Raw genomic sequence first — 13,220 nt, forward strand, 5'->3', positions numbered from 1 at the left:
AATAGATACTCCTTGTGGGTGGAGAAACCTCACCACAATCTTGGAAATAGGAGTACAAATAGGAACAAGAAAACAAGAACGAAATGTAAACAACACTTGCTTGCCTTCTTGAAGTCACAGGAACCCCGGTGAAGCAGCAGCTTCTCGGATCCAAGCCTAGCTAGAAAACCAAGAACAGGAAGAAGCTCACGCGAAGCTTTAGCACCCAACGAGCTCAACAAAGCTCAAGAAGAAAAGGCTTGAGAGAACTTCTAGAAGGAAGAAGAAGTAGCTTTTTAAGAGAAGCCGAAGTCTTCCATCTTTTATACCGAAGAAGAAGAGAGAACTAGCCAGAACAGACCGATCCGCTCACCGATCGGCCTGGCCATGTCGCCGATCGGTCGAAAACTCCTGAGTTCTGCTTCGAAGTGATATCCCCCGGGACCGATCATCGGTCCGGGGGCCCACCGATTCCCAGCGATATCGGAGGATCGAAGCTTTTGCCCAAACCAAGTCTCAAACCTTCCAAACCAATATCCGCAACCTCGACCTATTGGTACTTCATCCCTAGCATCGGTCACTCGACTAGAAATCCGCCAGTGTCAGTTCAATCGACCGGACTATTCCAATGTTCGATCATCGATCCATCCGGATTTTCCCTTCACTCACCCGGACTTTCACACTGCCTACTTCACTCACCGGGACTTTCAATTGCCTAACATCCTTAGGACTCTCCCGCTTCACTCACGGGACTTTCCACCTGCCTAACATCAGTTAGGACTTTCCTTTACCATGTGTCCTGCTGGCTTCACTCACTGGGACTTTCCAGTCAAACATTTCCTTTCCAAGTCTCCATACTTGGACTTTTCCGTCTCCATACTTGACTTTTCGTGCCAAGTCTTCTACTTGGACTTTTCGCCAAGCTCCTTGACTTTTCACAAGTCTCCCTACTTGGACTTTTCCCTGCCAAGCCTCCGCTTGGACTTTTCCCCGCCAAGTCTCCATACTTGGACTTTTCCGAATCAAATCTACAATCTCCCAAACACCTATTCTTGTCAAACATCAAGAATAGAACTCTCTCACGAGTGTCAAACATCAACATGCAACTCAACTAGGTCAACCTTGACCTAAGGTTGCACCGACAATCTTTCCAAGTCAAACATCAAAATACAACTCGAGTCACGTCACCTCGAGTCGGGTCAACCAGGTCAACCTTGACCTAAGGTTGCACCAACAGTTTCAAATCATATAATGTCTTTTTTAGTTTAAAAACATAGTTTGGGTTTTTGAGATCTTCAAAACTAGGCCGTTGACATACGTAAACTACTTCTTTAATTTGCCCATTTAAGAAAGCGGATTTAACATCAATTTGGTATAATTTGAATCCTTTATATGTTGCGTAGGCTAGCAACATTCTAATTGATTCAAGTCTAGCTACCGGGGCATAAGTCTCGTCGTAATCTAGTACTTCGACTTGACTAAACCCTTTGGCAACTAATGGGGATTTATTCCTTATGATTTCCTCCGAGATCATCTAATTTATTTCGAAACACCCATTTGGTGTCAATGACTGTCTTTCCTTTTGGTGGAGGAACTATATCCCAAACTTGATTTCTTTCAAATTGACCTAACTCTTCTTGCATCGCAATTACCCAATCGGGCTCTAACAATGCATCATTAATGGTTTTAGGTTAAATTTTGGATATTAGTACTATTTGACTTAAGTTTCTAAAGGCGGATCGTGTTTGAACCCTTAATTCAGGATTACCTATGATTTGGTCAATCGGATGATTAGGGTTTGATTTTAAATTTCGTGGATTAGAATTTTTAGGTTGTTTGGTGTGTGTTAATTGTTCTTCTTCCTCTTGATTGGTTGAACCTAGTTGAGGAATGATATTATTTTCATCAAAAGTTACATTGATGGTTTCTTCAATTTTCAAGGTGGTCTTGTTATAAACCCTATAGGCTCTGCTTGTAGATGAATAACCAAGAAAAATTCCTTGTTGAGTCCTTGAAGTGAATTGTAACACCCCACCCTCCTCACTACTAGACTGTGAGGGCGGATCGCTACTTGACTACTAACTATACTTTAACTAAAATTGTTCGCATGAAAATATCTATACTTAAAACTCTCAAAAACTCAAAACATGCAATTAACTGGCAGCGGAAGACTAAATAAACAATTTCAATATTCTAAATACATAGCAATCTTAATAAATTTCTGAACTAGGTCCCAAGGCTTCTATAGTCCAGGCATCACACATCCATCCGCACCTCCTTGTCGTCTTCCTTTGCTATATCTTTTCCTTTCCTTTATCTGCAGTAAGAGGAAAATGCATCTATAAGTAAAATTGCTTAGTAAGCGCTATCTAACTCACAAAACTCGAGTATGCAAGTAAGCTGAAAGAAATCTAGAAACTGAATGCTCATCTAATAGCATAGCATACTGAAATACTAAACATGTAAGCAAATCTAAACAACATGTCAATATATAAGAAAATTAAACTTGCTGAAATTTTAAACTTATGTGAAGCTTATATCTTTTGTTTAAAAACTTATACTTTAATACTTCAAAATAATAATCAACTTCTCTTGGGCCCAGGCGTAGTACCATCTTATGCGTGTTCCCTAATAGGTTGGGGTAGCGAGCCACCAATCCTAAAAGAGCAGACCTTGGTCTACCAGGGCCAAGACCTCGGAATTGGACACCTGGATTTGTTTAACGACAACCTCGGAAGTCGGGTACTAGCCTCTTAAAAAAAGTAAAATACTTGTTATCTTTTATTACTTCTAATATATAATGCCTCGGCATTTTAATAAGCACCTTGTGTGTCAAAATCCCTAAAGTCTTGACTTTGGGATCTACTTAAGGCCTTGGCCTTTTTCTTTCTTTTCTTTATCTTGCTTATACTTGTTAATACTTCTATTAAAAAGATGTCTCATACAAAACTGCACTAAAATGCTTATTAACTTTGCACTGAAATACTTAACAGAATTGCATGGAAATACTTAATAAAACTTGTCACGCCCCAGAGGAGTTCCTGCCAGACAAAAATCCGGCAACATCTCCCTGTACGGGTGACAATCTGAAACATTACTATATAGAAAATATACACAGCTACACTCGGCTGGAATATATATACAAAATATAAACAACATAACCACGCAATTAATATACTCAGCCTACCCGGCTAGACAACAATGAAATAACCCACAACCACGCAAAATAATAACAGCCCACACAGCTAGAACACAATAAATGCAGCGGAAAACACAAAATAATACGAACGTTAGACCAACAACGGCGCTAACAAAATACTTGCAACCACTAGACTAGACTCCAAAAATCCACAGTGACTTGTTCAAAAGCAAAATACGCAAAATTAATATACCTCCCAAACAGTGCCAAAACCCAAAAATAAAACGATCCTTGAGTGTGACGAGGGACCGGCAGCCGAGACTCTTCAAGAATCCCTGACTCATCTATCTGTTACCTGGCGAAAGGAAACAAATTTGCGAGGTGGTGAGTATTGGAACTCAGCGGGTATAGAAAAGATAGTGCATGAACATAGTCAACAAATAGAGAATGCCCAAAAGGAATACAGTCTCATAAGAGAAGTAGCATATACAAAATGAAACCATAATCAATGCTCATACCTGGAACCATATCCTAGGCTAGATATAGAAGGTCAAGAATGGTACTAATCTGCTACAATACTGCTCGTAACTACAGAGGTAATGTGTAAGACATATAAACATTTCCAATAAATAACCCAAGGTCTAACCGCCTACAACGAGAGCATATCTCAACATAAGACAGCATATCAGCATAAGTGAACAACAGCAAGAAGCAACGACAACATAAATATACCACATCAGCATAAGTAAGAAAAAATAACATAAGTAAACAAAGATAATAACAAGATATATGTCCCAACTATTAAGAGTCGGATCGATGACAACTGTACCACCCAAAGGCCGCCACTCCCACGAGTGGCCGGATGGACAAGTGAGTAGCTAGCCATCCCTACTGCGGACTACCACTCACGGTGAGAGCTGACAGACAAGCGACATCAACTCACTACCACTCCCTCGGTGGCGGGATCTGCAATGAAATGATGAACAATGCAATAGTCATCATATATATATAAGCAAAAATAAATAAGCAAAGAGAGCAAACATGGTATCTAGTATCTACTACCGATCATGGACAACAAAAGAGACTGTATAGATATGGAAACGAATTTCTCAAAGATTGCGTGGAAGTATCAAGCGCAGGAAAATAAGAGTGGAGTCAAGGTAAAAATAGTCCTTAACCAAAATAATTCATGCACTAAGGTCAAAGTACTAAAAGTAAACAAAGCAAGAAGTACCCACCTTAAATGTAGACCGAGCTAAACAATCTCCACGTCGAAGTGCTCGTCTCGAATTACAGCCCTGTAAATCACACAATGTACAGTTTAACTAATTTCATAAATAACAACTAGCTAAACAAAAACCCAACCTAATTAGCGGAAAACCCTAATTCAACTATGAACCTTGATTCATCCAGAATTCAAAGCTATTTACCGAAACCAAAACAATATTGAGATTGTTTCGAAATATATAGACCCGCTCAGAAATCCAAAGTTGTCGTGCCGAACAAAAACTACATCGATCAATTCACAACCCTTAAGTCTATCCAAACAAGTCCCAAGCGACACAGAGAATCAAGAACAACATCAGACTCTAAACCTCAATTCCAATCGATCCGACACACTGAAACCATCCTCCAAGAACAAAACACATCACCAACAAAACTCAACTCCCAACCTGTTCCAAAATCCACAGCAAGCTTGCGGAACAAAATACCACAACAAATCCGAATCCTTACCTTCCTAAACCCGATCAATAAACAACGAAAGGAACCTTCACGAGGGCAGTGAAAGAAAGGAAGACAAACATCAAACTACAACCCCAAAATCCATTTCCATAGAACAAAACTCATTACAACAAAATCCTGCTATCATCAAAACCTAACAACCTCTCCCAAAATCACAGCAGAAAGAAGAGAACAACATAATAGAAAAGTCTTGGTGCCCTATCAGAGATAGCCTCCGATTTAGTTTGTAACCTTACTAGAAAAACACACATTCATACCTACTGGCAGAATCTTCTTACTGGATCAGTTAGGGCACGACTGCTGGTGCGGAAAGAGATCATCGGATGCGGTGTCCGGCGGCCATGGCTTCTTGGTACTCGCGTGAGGAGAAGAAATCGCCAGCTGTGCGACTCGAGAGAGAAGAGGAGACGGCTGGCGTTGGGAAGAGGGGAGAAAGGGTTTCGGTGAAGGCAGAGAGTGGCGGCTTCGCGAGAGGGAAGGAAAGGCCAGCGGGGTGCGGCGTCGCTGGTGCTGGCATGAGGAGGTGAACCGACGGCTGTGGCTCGAGGGAGAAGAGGAGAGCCGGCGAGCTGCTGGGGTGCGCACGCGCGAGGAAGAGAGGAGGTTGCGAGAGGAAGAGGGCTCGGGGAAGATAAGAGTTCGGCGGGTGTGGGAGTTAGGGCACGGACAATTTTCCTTTTATAACTTAGGGATTTGTTAATTAAATCCTAAATCTATTCTTTAATCAACTCCCACCTCCGGGTATTCCAAACAGACTTTTCTCGAGCCCAGTAAAGCATCACCTTTGATTACGTCATACGAACTCCAATTAAATCCCATAAAATTTCTAAAAATTTCTAAAAATTCCGATAAGATTATTTGTCAAATAACCTTATTTTTAATTATTATTTTGTTGTCATATTTTACATTCTCCCCCACTAATAAAAATTTGGTCCCCAAATTTACTACTCAACTCAGGGAATCCTCATCCGAGGGTAACAACCAAATAACATACCCATATTGTCACGCCCCGGAGGAGTCTCTGTCCGAAGAAATTTCGGCAGCATCTCCCCTGTACGGCGAACAATCTGAAACTTTTCTACAAGCACTATATACCTCAGCCACATGCGGCTGGAATAATAACACAAAAGAAAACAAACACGGCTGTACCAAAACCAAAACACAAAACACAAAACAGCTAGCCGGCTAGACTTACACAACCAATAACATAAATACAAAATACCACATAACAACGTCAACACTCCAAAATAAAACCAGAGTCTGAGCTAAAGTCGATACAAAATAAACAAAACATCGTGAAACCGATAAGTCTTCGATGTGGCGTGGGGACCCAGATGCTCAGCGACACCATAAGTAACCCGGTACAAAAAGATAGTGTCAGCGGGGTGAGTTCAACAACTCAGTGAATACCAATGGACGTGAGTAGTAAGATATATCTAAAGAATCAAACATGGAATACTTCTAATCATATAGGAATATGGCGAAAACCGAAAGGTAACAGGAAGTGCTCACGAGAACTCCTATCCATGTCACAAACCGAAGTGTCAATAATCTGCAGGTCAGTCGGCGAACCAAATGCGCTGACAAGAAAAGAAACTGAACACAATAATATAAATACATGATGCGTATCTTAATGATGCGTCTGGTCACCCACTCGATCCTCTCACTGAATGGCGAGGGGGTGGGGATAAACCGATGCCATCGCTCCGCTGACGGAATCTTGAGTACTCACAAATCATAAATGGGGAGCTCAATGCTCTCTCTCCGTACACGATGGCGGGGAGGTATCTCTGGCCAGTCACCGACCAGCGACGGAAACAGAGTCCAATGCTCTGCTACTGCCACCGAGCTAAACAGAAGGAGTCCTCGACCAGACGGAGAATCGCCACACACTGTCGATATACCACTAACCCATGGTGGTGGTGTATGCGATATGGAAACCGTAGTGGGAGTAAATGATCGTGACTGATCGTGATCACGCTATCAAGAAAATCAACATAACCATATCCATCTGAAATGCTTGTAAGCGATGGTCACATACGAAAATCTAGAGTACAGGGTCGGATAGAATATCGAAAACATATGTCACGAGCATAACAAGTATGGTATATCCCGATCAGAAAAATCCATATATATATAATATGGGTACCATGTCGATGGGTCAAATCCACGGATCTAAAGGGTCCTCATGGTATATGACCTAGATCCTCATATCTCCTTTCATAACATATGTACAACAATGATATGCATCGAGAATCAGGTCTAGGTACACGAATCATATATGATATCGAATAGAGTCGCGAGCCGTCGTGGCGTAAAATCTAAGTATCGGACGATCTCGATGGTGAAACCAAAAGTCCGTAACCTAGTCTAACCTCAATAAAACATGGTATGTCACTTATTCTGAAACTAAGATACTCGTGGTAATTAAGTACTCATGTGGCAACAAGATACTCGTGGTAACAAATCACGAGATATAAGATGCTTGGTGAAATCTAACGTCTCATGGATATCAATGGCGTATACCAAAGGCAACATGTTGTTGTTGTGGTTATAAAATACTACGATATCCATGACAATATCATAAAAGATAAGTCAAGAGGTAGCCTCGATGTAGATCGAGCTAATCAACCTCTCGTCGATGTGCTCGTTCGAATCTGAATCCTATAATAATTGACAGTAGTTTTATTTAGCTAAATTGAATGAATTAAATAGCTAAAGAAAATGCCCAACCTACTTAGGGAGAACCCTAATCAACATAAACATAATTCCACTAATTAGGAATCCTTATAGTAATATTCCAAAATCTACATCTACATTACTGTTGTAGTTAAAAGGATCCTTACCTGACCTTCTTCTCCGACGATGACAGCAAGCAACAGTAGCTGAAACTGGTGAAGTTGCTGTCCACCAAACCATATACTCTAAATTAACAATCCCACACTCAACCAGGTACACAAACCAACCATTCCACATCCACTTACCTAAATCAGTAGTCAAGGCTGGTGATCACCTCAAACCCGGCTGCAAGGTGCGTGAGGGAAGCTTAGCTCCGTGAGTATGAGCAAGGACAGAGGGATAATGTCAGTAACAGATCCCCAATTTCCTTCGGCAACTCCTCCCTTCTGGTGACGGCAGCCCACGGCAGCAGTTGTTTCAACAGCGATCAAGTGGAAGGCAGTGTGTACACAAGACTAGGGCACGGAAGGAAATGCTACCCAGATGTCAATCGGCGCAGGGAGGAGATGGCGCGATGCCGCTCAGCGTGATTTGGGATCTCCGCGACAGCCCAAAAGAAGGGCAGAAGAGGAGAGCAGTGGAGATCAAAAGGGGGCGGTGGAGAGGCTAGGGCTCGGTGTCGGGCAGAGGAAATCGCGGTCGGTGCTAGGGCACAGCGAGATGAGGGCTGGCTTTGGTCTTTCCTTCTGGTGATCGGGTGGTGGCTCGAGGTCTAGGGCACAAGATCACTCGGCTATGGAGAGGAAGAAACCGCCGGCGTCGGCGCTGGTTAGGGCAAAGAAGGAGAAGCACGCGTCGGCGTCGGGGAGAAGAAGGGGTGCGGGGGCTTTGGCTCGATTTCGGCGACAACAAAACGAAAAAAACAAAGAAAATAAAAAGGAATAAGATATATAAATAAAATCTTTTCCTCGCTTAAATCGGGTAGCCTAAACAGGTTTTTTCCGGGCCCCGTTTTTATCTCCGTTAACTCGTTCGTACGAGATCCGAAAAATTCCCGAAAATTTTCCAAAAATTTCGGAAAATTCCCTTATTAATATTCGCCTATTTTCGGTATTTTACACATATACTAATCCAACATAATATCATGATCAAATCCTTAACCGAAACGGATACTTCTGTGGGTTATGGACTCATCTTGCTTCTACTGCGCCACTCTGCAATCTAGCCAACTATGAGTAAATTAATTACATCTGAAATCCAAAATACACACTATTAATCGATCCTTTATCATCTATTTGGTATGCTCAAACTGTCTATCTGTCTGAGGATGAAAAATCTCTATTACAACAAAGCTCCCAACTGCACTCTAACTTCTCTCACAACCAACAAAGCTATATGTTTGGTTAAGACTCAGGATTGTCATTCTTTACAAGTGGGGAGAACCCCATTCAAACAATGGCCACCAGTGTATTATCAATTTAAATTAATAAGTGCTATTAGCAAAATGTATAATCTATTCAAAATAACTAACAAAGTTAACTAAGTATTAGGTGAACTAAAATCAAGGCTCCTTGACTCCTGTACCGCAGCTAATTGTCTTCACCAAAGAGTTCAAACGCTCTTTTATATGCCTTCAATTCCATAACCATTATTTTGGAGGGTAGGATCAAGAGAAAGAAAGTCTATATACCATAATAGCACTATTAAACTCAGCACGTGAGTGTATCATCCACTATCATACTCTATTTCCATAGAGTCTCAATAATAACAAAAGGATTAAGGTAATAAGCAACCACATGGAGAGCACTATCTAGTTGTACCTCATCTTTGTCAATAGGATTGACAAAGCAGAATGCATTTTAAAAAAATAGTTAGGCTTTCTTACCATCCTTTATACCACAAATTCCACGATTTTTTTTTTATATACTTCTAAGTCATTTGCATTGAACTCATTCATCCAAAGAAAATATCAGTATCATCCTTAACTTCGGTTTGTATCCAAAAGACTTGTACCATAACTGAGAACCAGCCTTGAGGATTCTACATCTTAAGAATGTTCTAGGATAGGTTATTCAGCACTCATATAATGTGACCATGAACATCTATAAATTATGTTGTATACAAAATATAGATATGAGTATGCTCTCTACATATAGAAAGTCCTCATCGAGAATTGCATTCTACTTAGAGACAACATAATATCTTGAAAGGATAATAAGCAAACTGTTGGAACCAAGTAGAGTGCAAAAGTAGAATATAAAGTCATAGCTCTAGCTACATAATCCAACTAGGTTGGAGGGAGTCTAACCCTAACCAACCATACATTAATTCCTATGTCTTTCAACTTGTCTAACAATAACCTAAATAAGACAGTGAATATAAGAGGTACAATAATCACTAAAAGTATACCTTACATTACTATAGCTCAGAGATGTCCTGCCGCTGCATGGTCCCACAACTCGAGAGTCACATCGAGGGATCAACTTACAAAGGGAAAACAAAACAATCGAAACACTGAAAATCATAAATCGAAACAAGATCAAAATTTCAAAACACAAAACACAGCATTTGACTCGAACCATGCTCTGAAACCACTAAATTGGTATTAGATTAACTCGAAAATCCAAAATACTAAAAAAAATAACAGACATCGTAAATCCCAAAACACCAAAAATAGGCAACGGAAAACCTGAGCTCTGATACCACTAACTTGGTATCAGATTAACTCGAAAATAACCATCAATCGAAACAAGACCGAAACTACTCTGATACCACTAAATTGTCACGCCCCAGAGGAGTCCCTGCCAGACAAAAATCCAACAACATCTCCCCTGTACGGGTGACAATCTGAAACATTACTACATACAAAATATACACAGCCACACTCGGCTGGAATATATGTACAAAATATAAACAACATAACCACGCAATTAATATACTCAGCCTACCCGGCTGGACAACAATGAAATAACCCACAACCACGCAAAATAATAACAGCCCACACGGCTGGAACACAATAAATGCAGCGGAAAACACAAAATAATACGAACGTTAGACCAACAACGGCGCTAACAAAATATTTGCAACCACTAGACTAGACTCAAAAAATCCACAGTGACTTGTTCAAAAGCAAAATACGCAAAATTAATATACCTCCCAAACATTGCCAAAACCCAAAAATAAAATAATCCTCGAGTGTGACGAGGGACCGGCAGCCGAGACTCTCCAAGCATCCCTGACTCATCTATCTGTTACCTGGCGAAAGGAAACAAATTTGCGAGGTGGTGAGTATTGGAACTCAGCGGGTATAGAAAAGATAGTACATGAACATAGTCAACAAATAGAGAATGCCCAAAAGGAATACAGTCTCATAAGAGAAGTAGCATATAAAAAATGAAACCATAATCAATGCTCATACCTGGAACTATATCATAGGCTAGATATAGAAGGTCAAGAATGGTACTAATCTGCTACAATACTGCTCGTAACTATAGAGGTATGGTGTAAGACATATAAACATTTTCAATAAATAAACCCAGGTTTAACCACCTACAACGCGAGCATATCTCAACATAAGACAGCATATCAGCATAAGTGAACAACAGCAAAAAGCAACGACAACATAAATATACCACATCGGCATAAGAAAGCAATAATAACATAAGTAAACAGCAGCAGCCAAATCAGGCATAATAACAGCGTATGTCTCGCACGCTGTGGTCGAGAGGCCGAATCAATGACAACTGCCACTCCCACGGTGGCCGGATCGACAGTCTTGAGTAGCTAGCTAGCTACTGCGGGTCCCTCGCGTCCAGCTCCACCACTCACACGAGTGGTAGGGTAAGCACGGCACAGACGACATCAACTCAGCCTACCACTCCCTCGGTGGCGGGGATCGGCGTCGTGCGATGACGTGATCACGAACAATGCACTCATCATATATATATAAGCAAAAATAGGTATGCTACATGAAGCTAAATAAGCAACAGTCAAAGCATACAAACATGGTATCTAGTATCTACTACCGATCATGGACAACAAAAGAGACTGTATAGATATGGAAACGAATTTCTCAAAGATTGCGTGGAAGTATCAAGCGCAGGAAAATAAGAGTGGAGTCAAGGTAAAAATAGTCCTTAACCAAAATAATTCATGCACTAAGGTCAAAGTACTAAAAGTAAACAAAGCAAGAAGTACCCACCTTAAATGTAGACCGAGCTAAACAATCTCCACGTCGAAGTGCTCGTCTCGAATTACAGCCCTGTAAATCACACAATGTACAGTTTAACTAATTTCATAAATAACAACTAGCTAAACAGAAACCCAACCTAATTAGCAGAAAACCCTAATTCAACTATGAACCTTGATTCATCCAGAATTCAAAGCTATTTACCGAAACTAAAACAATATTGAGATTGTTTCGAAATATACAGACCCGCTCAGAAATCCAAAGTTGTCGTGCCGAACAAAAACTACATCGATCAATTCACAACCCTTAAGTCTATCCAAACAAGTCCCAAGCGACACAGAGAATCAAGAACAACATCACACTCTAAACCTTAATTCCAATCGATCCGACACACTGAAACCATCCTCCAAGAACAAAACACATCACCAACAAAACTCAACTCCCAACCTGTTCCAAAATCCACAGCAAGCTTGCGGAACAAAATACCACAACAAATCTGAATCCTTACCTTCCTAAACCCGATCAATAAACAACGAAAGGAATCTTCACGAGGGCAGTGAAAGAAAGGAAGACAAACATCAAACTACAACCCCAAAATCCATTTCCATATAACAAAACTCATTACAAGAAAATCCTGCTATCATCAAAACCGAACAACCTCTCCCAAAATCACAGCAGAAAGAAGAGAACAACATAATAGAAAAGTCTTGGTGCCCTATCAGAGATAGCCTCCGATTTAGTTTGTAACCTTACTAGAAAAACACACATTCATACCTACTAGCAGAATCTTCTTACTGGATCAGTTAGGGCACGACTGCTGGTGCGGAAAGAGATCGTCGGATGCGGTGTCCGACGGCCATGGCTTCTTGGTACTCGCGTGAGGAGAAGAAATCGCCAGCTGTGCGACTCGAGAGAGAAGAGGAGACGGCTGGCGTTGGGAAGAGGGGAAAAAGGGTTTCGGTGAAGGCAGAGAGTGGCGGCTTCGCGAGAGGGAAGGAAAGGCCAGCGGGGTGCGGCATCGCTGGTGCTGGCATGAGGAGGAGAACCGGCGGCTGTGGCTCGAGGGAGAAGAGGAGAGCCGGCGAGCTGCTGGGGTGCGTACGCGCGAGGAAGAGAGGAGGTTGCGAGAGGAAGAGGGCTCGGGGAAGATAAGAGTTCGGCCGGTGTGGGAGTTAGGGCACGGGCAATTTTCCTTTTATAACTTAGGGATTTGTTAATTAAATCCTAGATCTATTCTTTAATCAACTCCCACCTCCGGGTATTTCAAACAGACTTTTCTCGAGCCCAGAAAAACATCACCTTTGATTACGTCATACGAACTCCAATTAAATCCCAGAAAATTTCTAAAAATTCCTAAAAATTCTGATAAGATTATTTTTCAAATAACCTTATTTTTAATTATTATTTTATTACCGTATTTTACAAAATTGTACTGAAATGCTTATTGAAACTACACTAAAACTAAATCTGCATACAAGCTTAATCAAATCT

The 13,220-nt window shown here is 41.1% G+C and overlaps 1 long non-coding RNA gene across 2 annotated transcripts; it reads right to left on the reverse strand.

The window, feature by feature from the left end:
- Window positions 1–2,057: 2,057 nt before the first annotated feature.
- On the reverse strand, window positions 2,058–12,905 carry LOC121975220. Of its 2 annotated transcripts, XR_006110289.1 has the most exons (4): window positions 12,504–12,905; window positions 11,742–11,801; window positions 3,372–3,767; window positions 2,058–2,296 (listed from the first exon to the last, which is right to left on the reverse strand). It is a non-coding gene; the product is annotated as an uncharacterized LOC121975220 (long non-coding RNA). The 2 variants fall into 2 exon arrangements; XR_006110288.1 differs by lacking the exon at window positions 2,058–2,296 and having other exon boundaries at window positions 3,049–3,767.
- Between the last annotated feature and the right edge of the window lie 315 nt (window positions 12,906–13,220).

Source organism: Zingiber officinale, chromosome 4B (assembly GCF_018446385.1).
Source record: "Zingiber officinale cultivar Zhangliang chromosome 4B, Zo_v1.1, whole genome shotgun sequence".
NCBI lineage: Eukaryota > Viridiplantae > Streptophyta > Magnoliopsida > Zingiberales > Zingiberaceae > Zingiber > Zingiber officinale.